This window comes from Protopterus annectens, chromosome 9.part0 (genome assembly GCF_019279795.1).
Source record: "Protopterus annectens isolate FY-2018-M chromosome 9.part0, PAN1.0, whole genome shotgun sequence".
In the NCBI taxonomy this organism is placed as follows: domain Eukaryota; kingdom Metazoa; phylum Chordata; order Ceratodontiformes; family Protopteridae; genus Protopterus; species Protopterus annectens.
In genome coordinates this window covers 1,705,447,525-1,705,460,148 of record NC_056743.1, presented here as the reverse complement: position 1 = coordinate 1,705,460,148, position 12,624 = coordinate 1,705,447,525, and the positions used below count along the sequence as shown (strand labels likewise).

The window sequence follows — 12,624 nt, the reverse complement described above, 5'->3', positions numbered from 1 at the left end:
AAGATCCACTGGTCCTATGCTACAGAAAGCCAATTTTTTTTGAAGAGGGAGAGCCTTCCTCCTAGTTTTTGGTGAGTGAAAAGAGGGCAGAGGGAGGCACTGAGAGTTTCTGCCATAGAGGGATGGCTCAGAACGCCCTGCCTTTGGAGTGGAAGTGGTCCACTGTTTGGTTCTCTGCTGTCCCTGGGATAGGAGTCTGGGTGGTCTGTCCCTGCGGGGCTTACCTTGCCCCTGTCTGCTAAGTGCAGGAAAGAACCAATGTTTTGAGAAAAAATTCCTGCTGAACCTAGCAGGTTGTACCTGAAGGAAATATTTTACTGTTTGCATAGATTTTGCTTCGTCTTCCATCTTTTTAAGCACCTCTTCTGCTTCTACTCCAAACAAGCAGTCCTTATCCAAGGGTGCATCAAGTAATTTAGATTTGACATGATCAGGGAGAGGTTCTTCCTTCAAACATGCAAGTCTCCTAATGACAGATCCTGACACTGCTGCCCTGCCTGAGGCTTCCATGCTGTCATATCCACAGTGTAATGAGTGTTTAGCCACTTAAGATATGTGTAGTAATTGTGCCAACTCTTTCGAATTAGCACAGTCAGGAAAGGTTGAAATTTAGAAGTTATGTACCTACCATAACGTTCCATGTTAGTTGTCTTCTTCTCGCCTTCTTTCTTGCTGGATGGGTTCGGAGCCGAACCTCAGCTCCGACTCGGCCACTCTAAACGCTCGAGAGCTAGTTCCACCGGCTCGAGGCTCCCTATATCCCACAATGCTAGGTGGTAACTCCTCAGATCTCGTTTGTAAGCTAGGCCCAGTTAGAAAAGTTCCATTATATGGAAAAAAGGTAACCCACCTCTATAGGCTGACTGTAAGGTGTCCTAAACCTAACAGAGGAAAAAGTACAGTTTTGTACCTACCATAAATGTAGATGTTCGAGGATCCACATTGCTGCAGTCCTAACTATTGGGTAGTCCGCTGTCCAGTCGGCCCGAATACCAAAGTATATGGCTGACGTCGGTCAGGGCGCATTAGACTGACGTCAGTACGTCAGGGTACTAATGCGCATGACCGACGTCATATCCTCAGTCTTTTCTTGCCCCAGATGTCAGAAGACCCTGAAAAGATAAGGCCAAAAACAAAAACTCCCAAAATACCTGCACCAAAAAATATATATACAAAATATACACAATTAGCAGAATATAACCTCACCTACACAACCACCCCTAAACACAGAGGGGAAGGAGGGAGGGTAAATTGGACTGCAGCAATGTGGATCCTCGAACATCTACATTTATGGTAGGTACAAAACTATACTATGTTCTTCATTCCACATTGCTGCAGTCCTCACTATTGGGTAGAATCCCAAAGCAGAGGTAAGGGAGGCTGGCAAATCATAAGGAAGCAGGAACTGACAACATGCCTTGCAAAATAGCTGTGGCAAAACCAGCCCTAGACTTAGAGTAGAGAGGAAGGTGATAATGCTTAGAGAAAGTATGCACTGAACTCCAAGTAGCTGCCTCCAAAATATCCTTAGTTGCCACCCCCCTTAGAAATGCTGTGGAAGTGGCAGTAGCCCTAGTGGAATGAGGCCTAATCCCAGCTGGAATCTCCTTGCCATGATGGGAATAACAAAATGTAATGCAACACCCAATCCACCTAGAAATAGTTTGTTTTGACACAGGCTTGCCCTTTGAAGTCAAAGCAAAAGAAACAAACAACTGCTGAGACTGCCTAAAATCCTTAGTCCTGCTCAAATAATAACGCAATAGCCTGTGTACATCTAAAGTGTGCAAAATCTTTTCCCCTTTATTTTGGGGGTCTGCATAAAAGGTAGGCAAATGAATAGTTTGGTTTAAAGCCACACTAGAAACCACCTTAGGCATAAAGGAAGGATTAGTACGTAAAGATACCCTATCCTTATGAAAAATCAAAAGGCTCCACTGCCATAAGGGCCTGCAACTCAGAAACCCTTCTTGCAGAAGTAATGGCCAACAAAAAGCAGTCTTCCATGACAAGTATTTCAATTCAGCAGTAGCCATGAGGCTCAAAAGGTTGTAGAGTAAGTTTCTCCAACACAAAATTGAGATCCCAAGCAGGAGTAGGAGCTCTACGTGGGGGTCTTATATTCTTTGCCCCTCTAAGAAATTGCTTGAACAAAGGATGCGAAAACAATGGTGGGTCACAATCATAGTGAGCTGAAATTGCTGCAGCATGAATCTTAATGGAAGAGAAAGACAAACCTTTGTCCAGTAACTCAGTAAGATACTGAAGAGCCACACTCAGATTTGGCTCAGTAATCTCCAAATTGTTTGCTGCACTCCAAAACAAAAATCTCTTCCATTTTTCTGCGTACACTTTCCTTGTACTAGGTCTTCTGGCTTCCATAATCACATTTAAAACTTGTTGAGGAAGCTGAGACCTGCTGTCTTTCAAAACAGAATATGCCAGGCTGTTAGATGTAGAGAGTGAAGCTTGACATTGAGCAGATGACCGTCCCTCTGAGACAACAGGTGTGGAATCAAGGGTAAAGGCCATGGAGGCTTCCTTACCAGACTCCTCAGTAATGGGTACCAGTGCTGCCGAGGCCAATCTGGAGCTATTAAAATCATCCTTGGCTTGTCTTGTCTGACCTGTAGAAGCACCTTTGGAAGAAGAGGCAGAGGTGGAAAGGCATACACATGAAGATTTTCCCAACTGAAAGAAAGAGCATCCACTTTCCAAGCTGTGTGATGAAATCCTTTCGTGCAAAACTTTGGCAGCTGGTGGTTTAGTGGAGAAGCGAACAGATCTATGTCTGGAGTTCCCCATGACACTGTCAATTTTTGAAATACATGAAGATCCAGTTTCCACTCGTGGGGATCCATGATTTGTCTGCTTAATACATCTGCTAAGGAGTTCTGTGCTCGGCAGAAACCTTGCCTGAAGAGTTAGTTGCAGACTGAGCGCAGTCTCCCATAAAATCATTGCTTGTCTGCACAATGGGTAAGAATGTGTTCCCCCTTGTTTGTTGATGTACCACATGACAGTTGTGTTGTCTGTTAGAATCAACACCTGCCCTGGAAGAAGTAACTCCTTGAAAGCAATTAATGCAAACTGAACTGCTAACATCTCTTTCATGTTGATATGTAGATGCTGTAGTCTGGCAGGCCACTTGTCTTGTATCCACTTTCCATTTAGATGAGCTCCCAAGCAACATCTGAGGCATCTGTCGTTAGAATCTGACTTGCCTCTGGCCGGGTCACAGAGAGTCCCTTGTTTAGGTGACATTCCTGAGCCCACCACAAAAATTCCTTTTGAATGCAAGGTATTATTTGAATGACAGTGTCCAAATCCTGGCAGTGCTGTGTCCACAGATTTTGAGATACCATTGTAGCTTCCTCATATGCAGTTTGGCATTGGGAAGCACCAGAATACAAGATGCCATGAACCCTAAGGCTTGAAGGACTGTCCTTGCAGTCAGCCCAGACTGAAGAGATAGATGATGGAAGTAACTGGAAAGATTCTTTTGTTTGTCCGGGGTTAAAAGGCCATCTGGGCTGCTGTATTCAGTCTCACACCCAGAAAGCACATGTCTTGAGAGGGTACTAGACTGGACTTTATTTCGCTCACAGAATACCCTAGGCATCTTAGCACTGCTATGACATATTCCAGATGCTGTAGAAGATCTTCTTTTCTTGAGCCAGAATCAGGCAGTCGTCCAAGTAAGGATAGATTTGGATTCCTTTTAGCCTGAAGTAAGCTATCACTGGAGCCAGAACCTTTGTGAATACTCTGGGCAGTAGATAAGCCAAAGGGCAATGCAGAGAACTGATAATGAGAATTTCCAGCTCGAAACGCAGATACTTCCTGCAACTTAGTCTGATTGGCACATGAAGGTAAGCTTCCTTGAGATCTAAAGTTACCATCCAGTGATCTTTGCCCAGCAGAGGTAAAAGCTGTTGTAACGTCAACATTTTGAACTTGGGAATGTCCAGATAAGTGTTGAGGATAGATAAATCCAGAATTGGTCTCCACGTGTTCCCCTTCTTTGGTACTAGGAACAGGCGAGAATAAAATCCTAGGCCCCTTTCCGGCACAGGAACTGACTGAATGGCCCCTATTTGGAGCAACAGAGAAATTTGCTTGTGAGCCTCTGTCCTTTGAAGAGGAGGAATGTCTGGCATGCCTTTGAAAGGAGGCAAGGTATGGAAATAAAACCTGTAACCGTGGTGAATAATATCCAGAACCCATCTGTCTTGAGTAATTAAATCCCAATTTTCTTTGAAAAGAGACAGCCTTCCTCCCAAAGGTGCTGCCAGGCGAGAATGTACTGGCAGCTGTAAAGGTAGGTCATTGGGTCTGCTTACGAAAGGACTGACCCCTGCCCTCACCAGAAGTCTGAGCAGGAGAACTCCCTGTCCTAGGCCTGAAAGAACCCTGAGCTCTGCCCCTACCACGCCTAGGCCTACCCCTAGACTGGGAATCATAAGCAGGATAAGTCCATCCCTTAGTAGGCCAATTTCTACTAAACTTCGGAGGCTGCACCTGCAAAAAATCTTTAACAGTTTGCATAGACTTAGCCTTGTCCTCCATTTTCTTCAAAACTGCTTCCACAGGCGAACCAAACAACACATCAGACTGTAAAGGAGCATCCAAAATCCTTGTCTTAACATGCTCAGCTAAATTCTGATCTCTCAGCCAGGCATGCCTACGAAGAACAGAACCAGTGGCAGCCACCCTGGAGGAGGCCTGCACAGCATCAAAACCACACTGCAAGGAATGTTTACCTACCTGTTCAGACACATGAACTAAATCCTGCAACTCTTTACACTTAATACCTTCAGCCAGAGCATCCACCTTAGATTTCAACTGTGAAAGAAGATAATTCTGATATTTTAACATGTGAAACTGACAATTCAACGCCTCATGGCTAAAGTGGAAGAAGTATACACTTTCTTTCCCCATCTATCCAAAGCCCTTGCCTCTTTATCAGGAGGGACAGGATTTTTAACAACTGAGGCCTTCACACCTTTAGGCCCCTGAGAGACAGTTTCTGGGTCTGCCCTAGGACTCTTAAAAAGATAGTTATGAGCTTCAGGCACCCTATAATACCTATCCGGTTTAACTGGGGCAGGAGGCAAAGAATCAGGATTCAGGGAAGCCTCTGCAAACACATCTTCCACCACATTCAAAACAGGAGGTATAGCTAAAGGCCTATGCTGGGGTAAAAACAAGAATTCCCTAAGCCTTTTCCTGGAATCAGAGAACTCTTGACCTTCCCATTTGAAATGCTCCCTCATGGAATGCAGAGTCTCTGAAAATGAAAAATCCTCAGGAAGAGAAGCAGAAGGAGTAGAATCATCCACATCAGAATCAGAATAAGGAGGGTACTCCTGCAAGTCTTCAGTCAAGACTCAAGCCTCCGAGCATTGCTCAAAACTCTCAAACTCAGGTTCCACCCTAGGCCTCTTATCAGGAGGGGGCATAGAACCTCTAATCATAGTAATCAAATCCTCTGCCATTTTAAGCATATGTTTCTTAGGCAAAGATCCTGAAGTACTAGGAGAAACCCCACAGAAGCTAAACTTGGCCTGCCCTCAAAGAAGCCTTGGAAACTGAAGGAGAGGCTCTAACCACCTTAGGAAGAGAGGGAAGAACAGCCACCTGAGAAGCCCTCAGCCTGGCCTACTTCCTGAGAGGATACATCCTGTAACAGTAAAGTCTCTTCCTGAGACTCCAAAGAGACACCTGGCAAAACCTCCGGCTCCACTGAGCCTTCCAATGAACCGACGTCTGGGTCTGTCGGTTCCTCCACCCTAGGCTTTGCTGCTTTATCTTTGCGTTTTAGTCGAAGCCGGCCGGAGCATCCGACGGCATTTTATAATTACAACGCTTCCCAAACACTAACCTGGCACAGTCTAACCTTCTCTTAATAGTGCGTTTGTTAAATCTAGCACAAGAGCGGCATCCAACAACGTCGTGCTCAGGCCCTAAACAAGGTATACACAAAGTATGGTAATCCCTATGAGGTATCTGTTTCCCACAAGAAATACAGTTATTCACTTTTTCTGACATCCGGTTAAATACTGAGGCAAGAAAAACCAAAATATTCCCAACGGGTACTTAGCCAACTTTGATTCGGTCTGAAACTCTGACTTCAGAAACTTTCAGAACGCCAACCTGCACTCGCAAAACTGCTTCTGCATCGGACCATGCGGCAAAAAAGGCTGAGGATATGACGTCGGTCCTGCGCATTAGTACCCTGACGTACTGACGTCAGTCTAATGCGCCCTGACCGACGTCAGCCATATACTTTGGTATTCGGGCCGACTGGACAGCGGACTACCCAATAGTTAGGACTGCAGCAATGTGGAATGAAGAACATCATATATATATATATATATATATATATATATATATATATATATAGAGGTGGTAAAGCGTGGTAGAAACACAAAAACTCCTCTTGGTCTGTCCAGGCTAGGGGGAAGGAGGGTGGGACGCAAGAAAGAAGGCGAGAAGAAGGCAACTAACATGGAACGTTATGATAGGTACATAACTTCTAAATGTTAAGTTGTCTATCTCGCCTTCATTTTTGCTGGATGGGACCGCATCCCTAGCACCTTGTCCCGGGTGGCCTATCGGAACAGACTCTTGAGTACAGTGGAACCAAAGTTGGCTCGGCCTCTAGAAGCTAAGTCCAACTTATAATGAGAAATGAAAGTATGGGGAGAAGCCCAAGTAGCTGCAGAACAAATCGAATCAATAGGCAGTCTGTCTTGGAAAGCTATAGATGAAGCTAAAGCTCTAGTTGAATGAGCCCTGGGTTTGGTTGGCAACTGTTGATGTCTGATCTCATACACAAAAGTAATCAAAGAAGTAAGCCATCTAGAAAGAGATACCTTAGAAACTGGAAGGCCCATTCTACCTTCTGCATAGGAAACAAACAGTTGATTAGACTTCCTAAATTGTTTGGTCCTGTCTAAATAGTACCTAAGTTGGCGATGAATGTCTAACCAATGTAATTTTTGTTCTGATCTGTTCGAATAGTTAGGAAAGAACACAGTAAGATCAATGGTTTGATTCAAATTTGCCGGTGAAGCTACCTTAGGCAAAAAGGACGGGTTAGTACGTAAGGACACCCTATCCTTATGAAACAAAAGATAAGGGGATCGACTACACAGAGCATGGAGTTCAGAAACTCTTCTGGCTGAAGTAATAGCTACCAAAAAGAGTGTTTTCCAAGATAGTAATTTCATTGAGCATGAAGCCACAGGTTCAAAGGGGGGGGAGAATTAAGGACGCCAGAACCAAGTTGAGATCCCATTGAGGAGGAGGGTCCCTGATAGGTGGTTTGAGGAGAAAAACTCCCTTTAAAAAGGCTTTGCAGAGTTTGTGAGACATAATGGAGGACTCTGAGACTCCAACATGAAAGTTCGATATTGCTGCCAATTGAACTCTAATGGTAGATGGAGACGAACCTGAGTGGAAAAGTTCGGCTAGAAAGTCTAGAACTGACTGAATGGAAGCAGTGAAAGGATCTATATTCTTTGACTGCGCCCAACAGGAAAAACGTTTCCACTTGTTATGATAAATCTTCCGAGTGGAAGATTTATGAGAGGCTATCAAGATATCTCTGAGTGAGATATCAGAGGAAGCCTGGCTAAAGTTGGAATTGGAGGAACCACGCTGTGAGGTTCAGAGAGGGAAGGGAGTGGTGCAACTGACCCGACTGATGGGTCAAGAAGTCTGGAACTGGGTCCAAATGCCAAGGTTGCTCCAACAGATAACGGTGGAGAAATGGAAACCAAACCTGTCGAGGCCAGTAAGGGGCAATGAGGATCATGGAAGCTTCCTGAGCGATGGCTTTCTGTATCAGCTGAGATATCAGTGGGAAGGGAGGAAAAGCATACAAAAGTCCCCGGGGCCAAACGTGCACTAGAGCATCTCTGCTGGGGTGGCCTGGTTGGGGAAAGAGGGTGAAAAAATCGTCGCACTTGCTGTTTTGGGGAGTAGCGAAAAGGTCGCAGCAAGGCCGGCCCCACTTTCGAAAAACTTTCTCCAACACTGAATTCTTCAGAGACCACTCGTGAGGCATGAGAATAGCTCTGCTCAATTTGTCTGCAATCACATTGGACTTCCCGGGGATGTGCGTTGCTAACAGAAATCGCTGAGAAGAAATCGCCCATTGCCACAGTCTGAGTGCCTCTCGACATAGGGGGTAAGATCTGGTTCCGCCTTGTTTGTTGATGTACCACACTACAGACATGTTGTCCGTCTGAATTGCTATAGTTCCCTTGGGAAGAGAGTCTTGTAAGGCTTGCAACGCTAGAAGCACTGCTCTCATCTCTAGGACGTTTATGTGCAAGTGGCACTCTAACGGTTGCCACATGCCCTGGACTGTCCTGCCCTGGAAATGCCCCCCCCACCCAATCAGGGAGGCGTCCGTTGTCACTGTAGCAACCGGAGGGGGAGGGACGAAAGGTCTCCCTAGGAGGAGCTGCGGGGATGTGATCCACCAAGAGAGAGGATTCTTGCACGATTGAGTTATCCGAATAGGATGGGACATTGGAAGACTTTGGTAAGACCATTGTGTGAAAAGCATCCATTGTAAAATTCTCATATGGAAGCGAGCTAATGGTAGAAGGGGGGTGGCCGCCGCCATAATCCCTAAGACTTTCAGGATCAGTCTGGCTTTGACTTTGTTGCTCTGCAAGACAAGAGAGACCTGTCTGTGTATGTCTGCTATTCTCTGCTCTGTGAGTCTGGCTGACATATTGACTGTGTCTAGATTTGCGCCTATGAAGGTAATAACACGACAAGACAGACTTTTCGTAGTTTACTGAAATGCCTAGTGCCTGACATGTGTGAAAGGTGTAGTCTCTGGCGAGAAGTAAAAGATGCTTGGTGGGGGCTGTAAGGAGCCAGTCGTCTAAATAAGGAAACACCTGGAATCCTTGTCGTCTCAGATGAGAGGCTACCACTGCCATGCATTTGGTAAACACTCGGGGGGCTGTAGTGAGACCAAAGGGCAGGGCTCTGAATTGAAAATGACTGGTTCCCAGCCTGAAGCGGAGAAACCTCCTGGAGCGTCGACTCATTCTGATGTGATAGTACGCGTCCTGGAGATCTATCGAGCACATCCAGTTGTCCCGCCCCAAAAGGGGTAGAATGGACTGCAGCATGACCATCTGGAACTTTGTTTTCTTGACAAACTTGTTCAAGTTGCTGAGATCCAGAATGGGTCTCCAGTCCCCTGTTTTCTTTGGAACCAAAAAGAATTTGGAGTAGATTCTGGATCCTGCTTGGTCTGCTGGAACTGGTTGAATGGCTCTTTTTGCGAGCAGCTTTGAAATTTCTAATGCTGCTTGCTCCCTTTGACTGGGTGGAACGTCTGGAAGGGATTTTTTGGATTGCTTCGGAATGAAAAGGAAAGGGATTCTGTAGCCTTCGGAAATGATAGACTGTACCCACTTGTCTTGAGTTAGGGATAGCCAGGCTTTTGGATAAAGTGACAACCTTCCCCCGACTGCCTCCGAAGGTGAACAGTCGGGCAACACCTCAGGGATGCTGAAAGGGCTCGTCGGAAAAGGATTCTCGACTGCCCTGATTCTGCGGGCCCCCTCTGCCTCTAGGACGGCGTCTACCATTATTGTTCCCCCCTCTGCCTCTAGAGGGGAATCGACTCTGTGCGTCAGGCAAATCTCCTTGAGATTGTTTATGAACCACATCTTTCCCCCCTTCTGGCCTTTGGGGTAAGGTCTAGAAGGAGTAGAAAAATGGACTCCGACGGCAGAGAGAGTTTTGCCATGAGTCTCGCACCTAGTCAGGGTTTCCTTCACTTGAGGACCAAAGAGGGATGATCCATCAAAGGGGGAATTAGTGAAGGACGCCTTGAAAGGGTCCGCAAAGTTACATAGCCGCATCCAGGCGTGCCAACGCAGGGCTACACCTGTACCTGCCGCTCTACTTGCTCCATCAGCCGCATATGAAATGAGGCGCATGGAGGAATTAGTTATAGAATTAAGGGTTGCCAGCTGAGAGTTCATTCTATCCTGAAAACCCGCAGCTGTTTGTTCCTTCAACATTTCACTCGCTTCCTTGAGCAAATCCCTCTGAAGGCGAGTAAAATGACACAGGTAATTCAGCGATCTCATAGTAAAGGTCGTTGACGAGAACATCCGCTTCCCGTACCTGTCCATCGACCTAGACTCCTTGTTAGGAGGATGAACAGGCACCGAAGGATCAGCTAACTCCTTCTTGGTGGCCGCAGCCACCACCATAGCATCAACAGAGACGCCTTTGGTCAGAAATTCTTTGTCCTTGGGGGCCGTAATGAATTTTGATGGTCTCCTGGTGGTGGGTTCCACTGAATCAGGAACCGCCCAAGCCTTCTTTGCCACCACTTGCATAAGGGGGTCAAAGGGAGGGGACACCAGGAGGTGGAAGGGCGAGAGCCAAACGCCTCAAGATACACTGATTCATCCTCTGAAGGATTGAGGGCTGGCCAATTCCCCCTCTGTTTTAAGATTTCAAGGATGTCTGCAAAGGAGACATCTTCAGAGGGGGAATGAGGGGAACCTTCCGAATCCTCTAAATCAGTGTCAGAGGTGACCGACTCAGGGGAGTCAATGTGCTTCCTCTTGCACTGCCTCTTCCTAGGGGGCTCTCCTATAGGGTCAGGAGAGGCCTCAGAAGAGGAGGAGATCCCCACAGGGGAAACTGAGGAGCTGGCTCTCTACGGTCGGGGATGAGAGAGTGAGTAGAAATCACCAGAGGCACCATAGGGGGAGGGGCAGAAGGAGCCGACTGTGGAGTTGAACCTGGTTCTAACACGCTCCTCATGACCTCGAAGGCACCGCCGGAGGTCTCCGTTCCGAAAAACTGAAAACCTCCCCCCGGCACCGACACTGATGTTTCCGAGGCCAATGTCGGAGCCGAACTCACCAGCGCCGAAGCACCGAGAGGGAGAGCGGGGTCGGACAAGGGTCCTATGCCACTCGCCCCCTCGGAGCCGACGAGGGAAGTCCGGCGCCGAGATTCTTCCAAGGAAGACATCGGAACCGACGACGGAACTGAAGACAAAGGTATCGGTTCCGACGCCACCACAGTCTCGGGTCCGAGCCGCCCCGGCTCCGAACTCAAAAGAGTCAGAGGAGGAATATTTTGAGTGATGGGAATAGTTCTCGACTGTTGAGTCAGACTTTGAAGCATCTGGGCTAATGCCTCGGACTTAAGAAGTCGACTCACTACTCTCTGAAGGTCATGGTCCGATAACCTGGAAGACCTAGAAGAGTGGGATCTATGGCTCCGTTCAGACAGCAAAGGTGATGCTGGAGCCGAATGAACGGAGCCGATAGATGGAGATCAGGACATTTTTCTAGATGTCGGTTCCGACAACTTAATCGGAGCCGAATGAGTTATGTCTTCCTCGGCTCCGGTCGGAGCAGAGGACACCGTAGGGGCTTGTATTCGAGATTCATCGGCTCCGGCCGGAGCCGATGTTCGAATAGCCTTAGGACCTCCAGAAGATGGCTCAGAGGCTGGAGCCGAAGGCTTAGAGGGTTTCCCCGATGACTGAGTCGAGGGACCCTCAGGCTTTAATAAGCCCCTTAAAATAAGTTTATTTTTTCGCTCCTGCAGGACTCTAGGGCTGAAACCATGGCAAACAGCACATGAGTCCTGCAGGTGCAAAGGTCCCAGGCAGTACACACAAGAAGTGTGACCGTCTGTCAGAGATATCTTCTGACAGCACGAGTCACACTTCTTAAAGCCTGAGACCTTTGATTCCTTAGACATATCTAAGGTGAAAGTGTAACCACACAAACACACACACCGATTACACTTAGAAATAAATTAAACTAATTTAAATTAAGTTATAAGTAATTAGAAATAAAATCCCTACAAAACACAGTCACTCACTACTAGGAAGGGAGGGACTGGGCCTAGGGCCAGAGGGAAAAATTCTAGAGATTTTTAGGAAAGGGAGAGAAACTTAATGGGAATGGGATAGACTACTTCACAATTAACTATTTAGAAAAAACAACTTAAAAAAGGGGGGGGAAGCTAAGAAAACTAGTTTCTTTACCAAAAACTAACCTGAGCCAGTAGGAACACACCTCGATCGCTGTAGCGGCAAACAAGATCTGGGGAGTTACCGCCTAGCATTGTGGGATATAGGGGAGCCTCGAGCCAGTGGAACTAGCTCTCGAGCTTTTAGAGTGGCCGAGTCAGAGCCGAGGATCGGCTCCGAACCCATCCAGCAAGAATGAAGGCGAGATTGACAACTTAACATTTATTGTTTCCAAGCTGTGGCTGTGTGGAGTCCATATGCTTTTCAGATACCATTGTAATTTCCTCATATGCAGTTTTGCAAATGGTATCAGTAGTATGCAAGACACCATGAATCCCAAGGCCTGTAGAATTTTTCTTGCAGGGAGTTGGGTCTTTGTTGCCATCATTTTGAAGTATTGAGTCAGTTGTCCTTGCTTGTCTGGCATGAGATAAGCCATCTGGGCCATTGTATTTAAGCTGGCACCCAGGAATATTATCTCTTGTGAGGGCACTAGTTTTGACTTCTTTTCGTTTACTGTGTACCCTAGGCAACTTAGTAGGTTTTTGACAAACGCCAGATGCTTTAATAGAATG

At 46.6% G+C, this 12,624-nt stretch overlaps 1 protein-coding gene across 2 annotated transcripts in view; it reads right to left on the bottom strand.

Moving 5' to 3' along the window:
- Positions 1 to 12,624, bottom strand: part of TYK2 (tyrosine kinase 2) — a 2,798,586-nt gene that overhangs the window by 2,332,353 nt on the left and 453,609 nt on the right. The gene's annotated exons all lie outside the window — the stretch shown is intronic.